Genomic DNA, 13,438 nt, shown 5'->3' on the forward strand with positions numbered 1-13,438 from the left:
ATGTTACATCAAGTGTTACCTATGTGCTACAGACCTATGGAAGCATTATCTAGTCAGTCGACCTATGGTATCTAGAGTAGTCAGGGAATACCAAGTAGTTACATATGCCTATTTTAGATGCTAATTAAATATATTAGCTAAGTTACATGGTATGCACACAAACTAGTTATAGGCTTAGATCATTGAAGCGAATAGCTAATAACTTGAAAAAGATAATCAAGGAGAAAAATGTTGTCAATTTTTCTTCGCATAATATATGATTATTCTAATTTGGAGAAGTAGCTTGAAAAGGAAGTTGGATGCATCATAAGAATTCTTTAGTTTTTTTCCTGACCCTCTATTCTCATTGGAAAGTTCTTGTATGGCCACAAGAAAAATCTAGCATCTCATTCCTCTATCTCATGTGATGTGAAAGAGCTAGTCTAGCACTAATCCTAGCCTTTCACAAGAAACATACCAAGCACTGAAACCATATATTTGTCTAGTACTGATCTTAGCCTTCCATATGAAACAAACCAAGCAGTGAAACCATATTTTTTGAAATCCATTTCAGTAATGGAATCTAGCAACCAATTATAGGCTTAAATCATTAAAGGGAATAGGTAATAACTTGCAAAAGAGATTCAAGACAAAGAAAAATGTTTTCAAAGTTTCTTCACGTAATATATGATGATTCTAATATGGAGAATTAGCTCAAAACTAAAAATGGATGCATGACATGAATTCTTTAGTTGTTTGAAAGACCCTATATTCTCATTAGAAAGCACTTGTATGGCCACAAGAAAAGTATAGCAGCTCATTCCTCAAAGTAGTTCCTAAATCATATTGTGAACTCAACCAACATGAAGTGCCTCATTAATATTCATTGTGATAAATATATATGAGTGTTAAATACCTTTCAAGTATAGCCTTCTAACGCCAACCCATAAGGGTGCTATAAATCTCCTAGCTCTATGCAATTATCTTAATCTTAAATTTGATCATCAATATTAGCAAATATTTTCACTGAACAACAGTTTCAATGATTCTTCAAAGTGAATTTGACTACTATAATCCAAAAAATAGCTACAAGAATATTATGATTGGAAACACTTTTTTCAAATTAAATGTTGTTGTTCATACGTGAAGCTAACTCCTGTGATCTTAAAGAGATGGTGGCAAGATTTATTACTAAGGTTATTAAGAAAGGAGATTGAAAAAGCTACATCCTCAACTTATCTTCTACAAAATGTATTCATGAAGAAGAACAAAATGACAACAAGAAAAACTATAATTCATATAGAGCTATATATAATATACAATGAACAAATACAACAAATGAATATCAATGACAACAGAGACTTTGATTTCACGAGAATAAATGAGCAAAGGAAGAGACAAGGCTTTAACCAGAATTGATAAAATACTAAACCTTGGAGCCTAGTGGAGATGTGGGACAAGAAATAAAGATGTTACATCAAGTGTTACCTATGGACTATAGACCTACGGAAACATTACCTAGTCATCTGACCTATGGTATCTAGAGCAGTCAGGGGATCCTAAGCAGTTATAGATGCCATATGCTATATGCTAGCTGTCTATATTAAAGAAGTTACATAATATGCACACCAACTAATTATAGGCTTATATCATTGAAGGGAATATCTAATAACATGAAAAAGAGAGTCAAGAAGGAGAAAATTTTTGTCAAAGCTTCTTCACATAATATATTATGATTGTAATTTAGAGAAGAAGCTTGAAAACAAAATTAAATGCATGACATGAATTCTTTAGTTGTTTGATAGACCCTGTATTCTCATTGGAAAGTGCAGAAGAAAAGTCTAGCAGCTCATTCCTATACTTCATGTGATCTGAAAGAGCTAGTCTAACATTGATCCTAGCCTTCCAGAAGAAACAAACCAAGCAGGGAAACTAGGTATTTGTCAAGCATTGATGTTAACCTTCTAAAAGAAATAAACCAAGCATTGAAACTAGATTTACTCAAATCAATTTCATTAATGGAAGATAACAACTAGTTATAGGCTTAGATCATTGAAGGGAATAGCTAATAACTTGAACAATAGAGTCAAGAAGGAGAAAAATGTTGTCAAATTTTCTTCACATAATATATGATGATTTTAATATAGAGAAGTAACTTGAAAGAAAAAATGTATGCATGGAAAGAATTATTTAGTTATAGGCTTAGATCATTGAAGGGAATAGCATTGATACCAGTCATAGGCTTAGAACATTGAATGGAATAGCTAATAACTTGAAAAGAGAGTCAAGAAGGAGAAACATGTTGTCAAATTTTCTTCACATAATATATGATGATTCTAATTTGGAGAAGTAGCTCGAAAATAAAATTGGATGTATGAAAATAATTATTTAGTTATTTTACAAACCCTCTATTCCCATTGGAAAGAGCTTGTATGGCCACAAGAAAAGTCTAGCAGTTCATTCCATTACCTCACGTGATCTGAAAGAGATAGTCTAGCACTGATCCTAGCCTTCCACAAGAAACAAACCAAGTAGTGAAACCAGATCCCTATCTAACACTGATCCTATCATTCAACAAGAAACAAACCAAGCAGTGAACCCAGATTTGCTCAAAGCCATTTCATTAATGGAAGCTAGAAATTAGTTATAAGTTGAGATCATTGAAGGGAATAGCTAATAACTTGAAATAGAGTGTTAGGAAGGAGAAAAATGTTGTCAAAGTTTCTTCACATAATATATGATGATTCTAATTTGGAGAATTATTTTTTAAAGAAAATTGGATACATGGTAGAGGATGAAATCATAGGTCATCAATTGGTTTAGAAACATGTTCCATACAAATATAAAGGGCTTCTTCTATTCACATGGAGTGAGACTTACCACGCCTTTTCTAGAATCAAAATAAATGGATAAGATTGAGGCATCAGCAAAGAGCTCCAAGGATTAAGGACTTGGTAGAAGCAAAAGCACACAAAATTCATCGAGGTTATTATAGAGGAAATGCTTCCATTCTGTCAAAATAAATATCAAGGCCATCTCTTGATTCAAGGAAAATAGGAATATTGTCACTCGATAACATAAACATGATTTTAAATGTCGGTAATACAAAATAAATTAAATGTCATAGAATAATTTGCTTTCAACCATACATCTATGAGATCTATATAGACCAACGCATCACCTGATGCAACATGGGAAATTATACTTTGTATGCTTCAAATAAAAATTGAAAATAGTTACAACATGAAATCGTCTTGCACATCCCTTGAGAGAACTTTGATTAAACTACAAGAACATAATTTAATTAATCATAAGAAATTAATAAATACCAAACATGTGATATATGGGATTTTTAAAAGAACGTAACATTAGTTAGAGTTTACAATCAATATTAAGAAAAGTATGTCAAAACAATTGGATGGATAATAGGCTACTACAGTATGAAAATAACATATTGTGGAGATTCCATGCCATCTCCTTGGGGCTCAATTTCCTGATCAATTCTTTCATGTTTGTTGCTAATCTAAAAGGTGAACATAAAATGTATGGGAGACACCATAAAATTTATGGGACTTTAATTCATTCACAATTAGAAGTAAAAAATCTATATACATGGTAATACCTGGGTCGTATGTACATACATTATTTCATTAATTTGCAATTGTTCCATTTATTTAAGTATTTCTTCATTCAAAAATGATGAAAAATGCATAAGTTCGAATAAATATGTAAGTGATTTTTGGAGAGAAAGTATATACAATTCAACATAATGAATTTATATGTAACATGCATTATAGCTAATCTTGTAAGTGTGATTTTATAGTTCATTAATCATAGCTTCCTATAACATTCCTCACCAAGGATATGACTATTGCGAGCCAAGGATCGCTCCACAAGATGTTGCATATCTCTCGAGATCCTGTCGATCCATCTCTCTCAACAACTCATTCGAAACATTAACAAATGGTGTAATTTTCTCCTCACTCTCTTAACACTTCATCTTACCTAAGACAATTGATAATTCTTGCAAAACATCTCAAACAACCTCCCTAATCTTCTCCCTTCCTTGAGCTCCTATGTTGGATGCAACATCTAACTCATCTTGAAATGCAACAACTCTAGGTGGTTGAGGTGCTAAACAAGGTTGTGGAGACCTAAATGAAACATTTCACATAGCATCATGTCGTTCATATGTACAACCTTTCCCAACTCCATAGATTTTGAATTTTGTATCTGCATAATTCAGATCCATGTGCTCCTAAAACTCGACGTATAACATCCTCACAAAATATTGTGGCACTTCATAATTATTGGGGAACTTTCCGTAAGCATTTGGAACTTTTGATAAATAAATGGTGCATTATTAGGGTCATTAAATCTTGTAACCTTTAAATGATTTATATCTTCAAGTTGTAAGTCAGATAATGAGAAGGCCATTTCTTTAATGACCCTTTTCTTTCAATTCTTTAAAGGAGTTCCTACCCATAACTAATGCTCTCCTCCTATGTATCATGTCATAAAAAACCTCAATCACAGTCTAAACCCACAATATGATGCTATAATATTCTCCAAACTATGTAAAAGTATTTCGAGAAAATCTCTAGTAGAGCTAAAGAGATTGTTATTTTCTAACTCATTATTCAATCTTGTTGAATGCACCCTGAAGTCATCAAGAGTAAGAGTGGAGATGTTGTCTTCCCAAGGCACCTCCTCAGGAACATCTAGAGGATGGGGATAAATAGGTTCATATTTTTTATTGCGGGCATATTGTTGGACATTATGACCTCTCCCACCACCACGACATCCCATGGGAGCATGATCTAACCCTATAACATGAAAAATGTTCACAAATTATTTCAATATAAATTAATTTCACTTTGACAATTCCTATTCAAAAAACATATACATTTAAAATTACCTAGTCCATGAATTCTCTCATTCTCTAATCCATAATTCAAAGGACAATTGTCCCCTTCTATGGAAACAAACTCGGAGCTATTATGCCCTATACAAAAAATCAAATTTCCAATCATGCATAAGTATGAGAGATGGGATAATTTTTAATATTAAAAATAAATTGAACAAGATTTAAGTATGATCCTCACCTGAATGCTCCTATGTGACTCCACCAGAATCAACATGGCCATCCTCATGCTAAGAGAATTCACCTATGGATGACAATATTTTTTCACATTAAATGTGTGTGAAAGAAGAAAGTATTCACATGTTAAATGTTAAATTTATATATTGTCTAGAATTGAACATGTTAACTAGAAATTGAGCATGTTCCTATACCATACGAAGAAGACCCATTAGAATTATGTCTTCTCATTCATGAAGCCCTATCAGCAAATCTATATGAAAGGTTTGTACAATTTAAACGAAATTGACAATCATAAGTATGAGACACGTGTGATAAATTTTTGTGTATAAACATCTCACTTTAAGATTTTTATTCAAATTTTACCTGAACCAAATCTATCAAACAACTGGTTTCTTCTTGAAGGTGAAGTACTCAAGTCATTACTTCAATCCTCAAGCGAGACATGTGCGCCTATCAACAAAAATATTTTTTCACATAAAACATGTGTCAAATAAGATTGTTCGCATGTTAAACATTGAATTTATAGCATAGAATTGGACATGTTTACTAGAAATCAATTGTGTACCTGTAGAACACCCACATGGGCTTCACTCAATGAACCTCTGACATAGCATGTGCATTCGTGGCATACTAAACAATAACCTCAATTTTATTACATATTTCAAAATACCTCTAAAAATCACTTTATTTAACCCCCTACCAATACGAACCCAATACACCTTTCTAATTTAAAAAAAATACCATACTTTCACTAGATATTGTAGGTATCCACTTTTTCATTAACATTTTTTATACATCTTTCTATTTTTCATTAACTTTTGGATCCATTTTTTATACACAGTATATAAAAACCCTTTACACCCTATTATATGCTCAATATATTATGTCATTTTTTCCTCAATATATATCCTCCAATATGAATGGACGTGGTATGGTATTGCTCCCCTAGTGAAGCCCACGTGAGTATGCCCAGAAGACCCCTTAGAATGTCATCTAATATGTCTATTGGAACCTAAAACAACTCCTTATGACAAGGGGGAATTGGAGGGGTTGTTTGATTCCATTGTTCCTATATAGAAGAGGACTAGTTATTAATATTAATGTTGAAGATTGGCATTCAACAAGAATTAAAATTAAATGGATTTAAATATTTTATTATGTAATATGAAAGAATAATATTTCTAGAAAATGGTTGTTCTCTATATCAGGGCTTAGTTAAATTAATGGTCTTGCATGAACTTCAGAAGGTAGATAGACAATGGTCTTCATTTCTCTTTATGTCTGGTTTTAGAGCTGAAACAGAACTTAGCCCTAGGGCTAAGGAAATATCATCACCAGTGATTAGTCAACATGTAGAAGAAAGGTCAAGCAGGCTTGTTAAACGGAAGGCCATAAAACAAGTTAAGGAGCCAGTGACTAGAACACCATTGACTATTCAAGATACTCCTCGGCAGTCATAGAAAAAGAAAGTTCAGAAAAAGGAAGCAGCACAAGAGCAGTCCATTGGTGAAACAGTCCAGAGAAGGGTAACTAGAAGCCAAATAGCCAAAGAAAAGGGTAAATAAGTGGTCACTAATGAAAGCCCAGCCTCAAAGGGAAATTTGAATGATCATCTCCAGGCAGTTGACATTGAGGATTCCCCTCTGGTCCGAGCAAACTTCATTGAATTAGGTGAGAGCAAGTCAAAAAAGATGAAATCCTCCAAAAGTTACAGTTTGATGATCAGGGTTCAGAATTTGTTTTCAAGCCCAGAAGTCCTGTGACTAGGCAGTCCAAAAGGTTACAAGAGGTAGAGCCGGAGGTGAGTGAGATAGGGGAGATATCAGGGTTTTGTGAAGAGCCCATAGTTCCAGTAGTGCAACCATCACTCATGCATGAAGATGACATAAACAGAGCAGTTGATACTCAAGAAAAAGAAAATAACTTTGAGGAAGTCAAGAAGAAATTGAAGTTTTCCAATCTTGAGATTCCTCAACTTAAGAAAAGGGCAAGGAAACATGCAACTGAAAAATCCAATTTCAAAAGGGTAAAGGCCATGTGGGAAGAAGGAAAAGTTCCAAAACCTGAACTAGTTGGTAGAGACGCTCAATATTTCACTTGAAATGTCCCTGCAATCACGGAGGCAAGGTATATGATCAATGATAGATTAAGAACTAATATCATGGTGATGAAAAGAAAAATTGAAGACCTGGAGATTTAGTTGAACAAGTCTGGAAGTTAGCCTCAGCACAAATAAACAGGGAAGTGATGAAACCCTATTACAATTTTGGCTGAAACAATGATATTACTTTTTGAAGTAGTTTCATAGATGGGTGATCTCAAGTATATGTGGCATATTTACATAACGAAACAACTGTGAAGTATCCTCAGAAAGAAAATTTTTGAAAAAAGACTGTGTAAATTGATTCACACAACAGTTTTGTAGCGCACTACGAAATTGTTGTAGGTGACATGCACAGCAGTTTCGTAGCGCGCTACGAAACTGCTATAGGTGCAATTTTTTCTTTTTGGTCAATATTCAAAGGAACGACGGAGCTATTTTTGAAGAAGGATGTTGTTGCAGAAATGTAAGGAGGTCATTTGAGAGGGTTTAAAGCCTAAGTAAAGAAAAACTCAAGGAATGAAATATATATGCAAGAACTAAGCCTTGCGCTACAAAAATAACAGTTCATTTCATGGCGCACCTAGTTTGACTTTCTTCAGGCAACTTCAAGGAGTTTTGTTTCGGCAAAAGTATAAGAGCAGGGTTCTATGGCTAAATAAATATGTTTTATATCATTAAAGGGGCCAGTTTGGTCAGCAGGAGATTCGAGGAACAACATTGAAGACCAAGACTACACTGCAGGGGACAGTTTCCTACTTTTCAGGATAGATGAAGGAGAAGTTATTGAAGGCCAGCAACAGGGTTATGGTCATCACCAAGGTCGAAGTTAAAGAGGAGCAGCTGTCAAATATCGAATTTATTTCCTAATTTAAAATTGTTACTATCATAATAAGGAGTTGTACTCCTAATTGTATTAGGACTCTAAAACTGTTAGATAACTGCTACTTGTAATTAATAGTTTGTTTTAGGAATGAATAGGTGTCAAGATAGGAAATTCGAATTCCTCTCATGTTGGATCAGGGAATCCAAGATTGTAATGAAAAATCTATAAAAGATAAGAAGTAGAATGCCTCAGTGTTGGAAATTTTCAAAAGAACAAGCACAGTGTGTTATTGTAGCAGACTGTACGTTTTCATGTTAATACAGAGAGTTTGGCTTCACTACTCAAGATTCAGAGAGAGTTTTAATTTTTAATTGTCTCATGGCCTTTTTCATCTACTTACTTGCAGTGGTATGAACACATGTTACTTAGAATTCATTGATAATGCTCTAACTTCCTTCATGTGTTTATAAACTGTGTTCTTTTCATTATGACTCTGTTTTGCTAATACATTAAGACTCTTTATGCCCTGACTTCCATGTTAAGTTGATCTTGTTGTTGTATTGAAACATATTTTGACTCCATAGCCCAGTGGATGTTTATTGATTGGCATTTCAACCATTTATACCTTTTTGTTTGATTTTTCCCATAGAGTTAGCCATCTAATCTTTAAACTAAAATCTTTAACCTAGTGAGAGAGCCCTCTCAGGTTGAGGAGGCTAAGCCTCAGCCAAAAGTTTGGTTTGAAATAGTTATTCAAAGTCTTCCTGATCAGCAGGCCGTCAGGGTTGGGTTTTTTTATAACAATATATATGTAAAAAAAGATCAATTTTTAACCAAATCAACGAATATATTTTTTTTCTTCAGAAAATGTCCAAAAAGTAGCTAATTAGTGAAATTTCACCTCTAAATTTTTCCAAGATGCATATGAAGAGTCAAGGAGTATCCTAGAAGTAATCTTTTTTATACATCAAAAAATAAGTATACATGAGTTGGATAATTTTCCAAATGAGTTTAGGAATATTAAGACACTAAAAAATGATGTTGAAAACAAGAGAGTAGATGATGTTGAAATTTGGTTGGTTGGAATTAGAAGATATTTTTTGTTGCATAGTTACTCATCTAATCTAGAGGCCATGATTTATGTTTATCATATAGGAGGAAAGCATTTATGTGGTGGGACCAATTGAAGCAATTAAATCATATTAAAGACAAAATAATTTCTTAGAAAAACTTCAAGTATATTTAGCAAAAATTTCTTTTCGAATGATACTATGACAAGAAGTTGGAGGAGTTATTCAAAATCAAGGTGGAAAATATGACCATAAAAGAGTATGAAAGGAACTTCTTGGAGTTGTTGAGGTATGTTGTATTTCTTAATGAGAAGGATGTGAAAATATAGAAGAATTTAAGTTGTTTCCCATCCTTCTACAAGGAAAAAATTTGATTTGATGAATCCAAGACTCCAGTAGAAAATATTAGAAAGACCAAGTACCTATGTGAGAAAATAAAGGGTAATGATATTTATCAAAATTATTGGGAAGATAAGAAAAAGGATAACGTAGATCAGTTACATAAGGGATTCAAACCTCCTTTCAAGAGAAATGTTAATCTTAAAGGGTAGAGAGACTTCTCAAAATTATTAGAAGGATAAGAACAAAGTTAATTTAGATCAGATACATAATGGTTTTGGACCTCCTTTCAAGACTATTTATTAATATGAATCTTAAATATCGGCAAACATTTAAAAAATTTTCCACTCTTCAAGAGAAGGGTAGTGATTTCCTTTCATATCCTTTAGTATATAAGTTTTTGACTTATACAATGGATAATACAATAAGAGGACAACCAACAGAAGATATTGACAATAAAGATGTCAATAAGAGCTTTGAGAAGTTGAATTTAGAAGTTTCTTTCTTAGGAACAAACTCAAATCTCATAAAAATGCATCCCATATTGTAATACAAATGACAAGAAGGGTGGAAATGAAACTTTTCTTATGTGATGGCGAAAGAAAAAATCTAAGCACAATGTTGTATAGGGCTAGAGGTGTACATACTCTACCCTCTTTGGGTTTGAACCTATGATTTCTCATGAAGAAGCACATGTTCATAACCATAAGATCCACTCGATGAAGAATATAAATTAGATGCTAATCAATTATAACTATGTTGTGGATGTCAATTAAATATAACTTACGTGATTGTGAGAAATTGTTATTATCATTTAGACTTCATTTAATTCCCACACATGATATATTGAATTTAAAACATAATTTAATATGTTTCCCTACTATGTGTGAACCTATATAATTATGAGGTCAATTAAATATAACTTAGGTGATTGTGAAAAAATGTAGTTATCATTTACACTTCATTTAATTCCCACACATGATATTTTACTTAAAACATAATTTAATACATTTCACTACTGCATGTGAACCTGTATGAAAATGAGGTGAGGGCTGCCGAATTCCAATTGACTAGAGATGGATTACTAGTGGAGAGAAAAATTTACTTCTAATCTTATGTAGAACCTATAGAAAATATTGTACATTCGCAAGCTCATGCAATGTACTAAAGCACAGGACAAGAATCTAGTTCCATTTTCAACCAGCAGAAGCCAATAGATCGATGAAAAAAATATGAACAAGAAGAAGATAAATCAATGGCACATAACATAAGATGTATATGGGGAAAACCAGTGCTCAAAACCGCACTATCTGTATTGCATATACCAGAAATATGAGTGAAGATACAAAGCTTGTTCTCACTAGAACAATTCTGCACAAGTATGCTCAACTCTCTCAGCTCACAAGCAAGATTTTGGCCAAATATTTAGCCTATTCAGCAGCTCTCCAAGCCTCTAATCTCTTGCGTAGTTCCTAGGATGAATAGCTCGTATTTAAAGGGAATTCATGCTTCCAAAACTGCAAAATCCAAACATAGGTCCTTCTCTGATTGCATGCATGATCTTTACAACTCAGTAAATCACATAACTGATAGTACATTGTCCCTACTCTCTAGCCTCAACTCGGTCTTTCTCGGAATCGACATGCATGAGTTTCTGATGAGGAAATCTTTAGTTAACTAGAGTGACACTTGTGGATGCATTAGTGCACCAACTGACTGTTAATCTTCTATTAATTCGACAAACAGTTAGAACTAATTTAATTGGCCATAAATCAGTAAACTGAGTTATCTAATTACAACTCATAAATAAACTCATCATGGACCCCTAAAACTTAGGGAGAACATATACATGACTTCAGAAAGACTTCCAACTCGAAATTTGTAAGCTAATTAAGTTAATTAGACTTAATTAGCTATTTACAAGTTGTTAGGAGAATATAATTCAATTTTAATTCTTAGTTTAATTCAAGGACAAATTAAACAGGAATTTCTTGTTGTCATTTCTCAACAGAACCCAACCCATCAATCATGTCTTTCAAAATGTGAGTTAAGAAAACGAACAAATGAGGCAGACCACACATCTTTGATGTGGAAATTTGCAAGCACACAAAGTCCATGAACCACAGAAGATCACACTACAAATTAAATATTTAGGAATGGAAATTATTGGATTTACACTTTGACTGAGCACCAAAGAGCTATGAGGCGTGTAGCCAAAACCCATATAGGCAATGTAATTCACAGAGTCAAAAAATTGCATGACCAACTTGTGGAGAGCCGCAAGGAAATCCAACTGCAAAAGGCCAAACTAGCGCAAGAACCCTGAGAGGAAACAAATTTGCAAAAATGAGAAAGGGCTACAAGACGAGGTTGTGGAAAACAAGTAAAACATGAACATATGCAAGTTAAGATTCAGGAAGATGGATTAGTTCAACTTCTTGCAGAGGTGTGGAGACCAAATGTGAAGTTACAGGGTTATTTAAAAATCATTAGCTAGCACACAAAAGCCACATATGAACGTATTAGAATTAGGTTTCAATCCTGGGACTTGTGGGTTATAGGCCCATCTAATGGGTTGTGTATGGCACACAATAATTTAATATATTATTCACATAAAACTAGATTTCATTCTTTTAAGAAATTCTTAGTTCCACACAACCACTACAATCTATAGGGTAGTTTCCATGGATACCTCTAAAGTTGTAAAACTTTTCATACCTCTTGTAGATGATGAAAAAACCCTCATGCCGATGGCAATGATAGCTATCAACTACCCACGACGAACTTGGTGGATGAGGGCACTCTCAAAAAGGTGAAATTTAGAAAGGTCTTGCCTCATGCGAACGACGACAAATCCCTCATGCCACTAGTAATGGAAGCTATAAACTACCTATGATAAACTTTGCAAGTGAGGGCACTCTCTAAAAATTTCCTACGACGAAATTTGTGGTAAGGGTTTAGTGGGTGATGACATAAATCACTGTGAACGCCATGATTTTTCCATTTTATACTTTTTAAACTTTCAGTCGAGATTTTTAAATAGAATCTAAACTCTGAGTCGAGAGTTAATGCCCAAGAAATTGTTTTCAAACAAAATTTCGTCCTGGATAATATATTAGAATCTACAAATCTCAGCCAAGAGATTCTGGTTGAGAACTTTTTTACCCAAAACTCTTAGCCGAAAACATTTTTAACTCTTAGCCGAGAGCTTACAAACCTGAGATTAACGCTGCTAAATTCTCAGCTGAAATATTTTCAATTTCTCGACCGAAAAAATATCAAACTCTCGACCGAGAAAATATTTTGACTTTTTTTCTCGACCGAGAATTTTCTAAATATAAGGAAAATTCTCTCCACATGCCAAAATGTGTTACCCAATTTCACATTTTCACCCATATAATATATATAAGTAGGGTAATATTATTGTATTCATTTTTTTATTACATTTTAATATATTTGAATGATTTAAACTTTATAAAATTTAGATAATAAATACATTATTATATAATAAAAAATATATATAAATAATATTTTATAATGTATAGATATATTTTCATAATATTATTAAGATTTAGTCTACGTTTCAAACCAACTAATGTGATTCATCCTCAAGGTAAGGTGAAAAAATCATACAATCTTAAAGGATAAATAGCAGGAATGCATCATAACCCAGGGTTGGAGATTAGTTAAATAGAAAAATGGAAATTCTAAAAAATTTGAATGGAATTATTTGATATACTAATTTTAGTTATAAAATTATTTAATATTTTAATTATAAATTAGTTTTTCTCATAAATAATACTAATAAGTTGTTAAGAAAGTTAGCATAGGTTCTTAATAAAAATAGGATGTGGGATTATATAATAATAAAATAAAAGAAAGTTGTTAATTTTAATTAATAGTTAGATTATAAGGTTAAGAGTGGTTAAGAGTAGAATTCAAACTATTCTAAAAGGGATAAGGAATTATTTATTATTATAAACTGGTTATGAATTAAAAAGGTTAAGAATAACCTATAA

Source organism: Pinus tabuliformis, chromosome 9 (assembly GCF_031772625.1).
Source record: "Pinus tabuliformis cultivar Carrire ecotype Pingquan chromosome 9, CPIR1, whole genome shotgun sequence".
Taxonomy (NCBI): Eukaryota; Viridiplantae; Streptophyta; class Pinopsida; order Pinales; family Pinaceae; genus Pinus; species Pinus tabuliformis.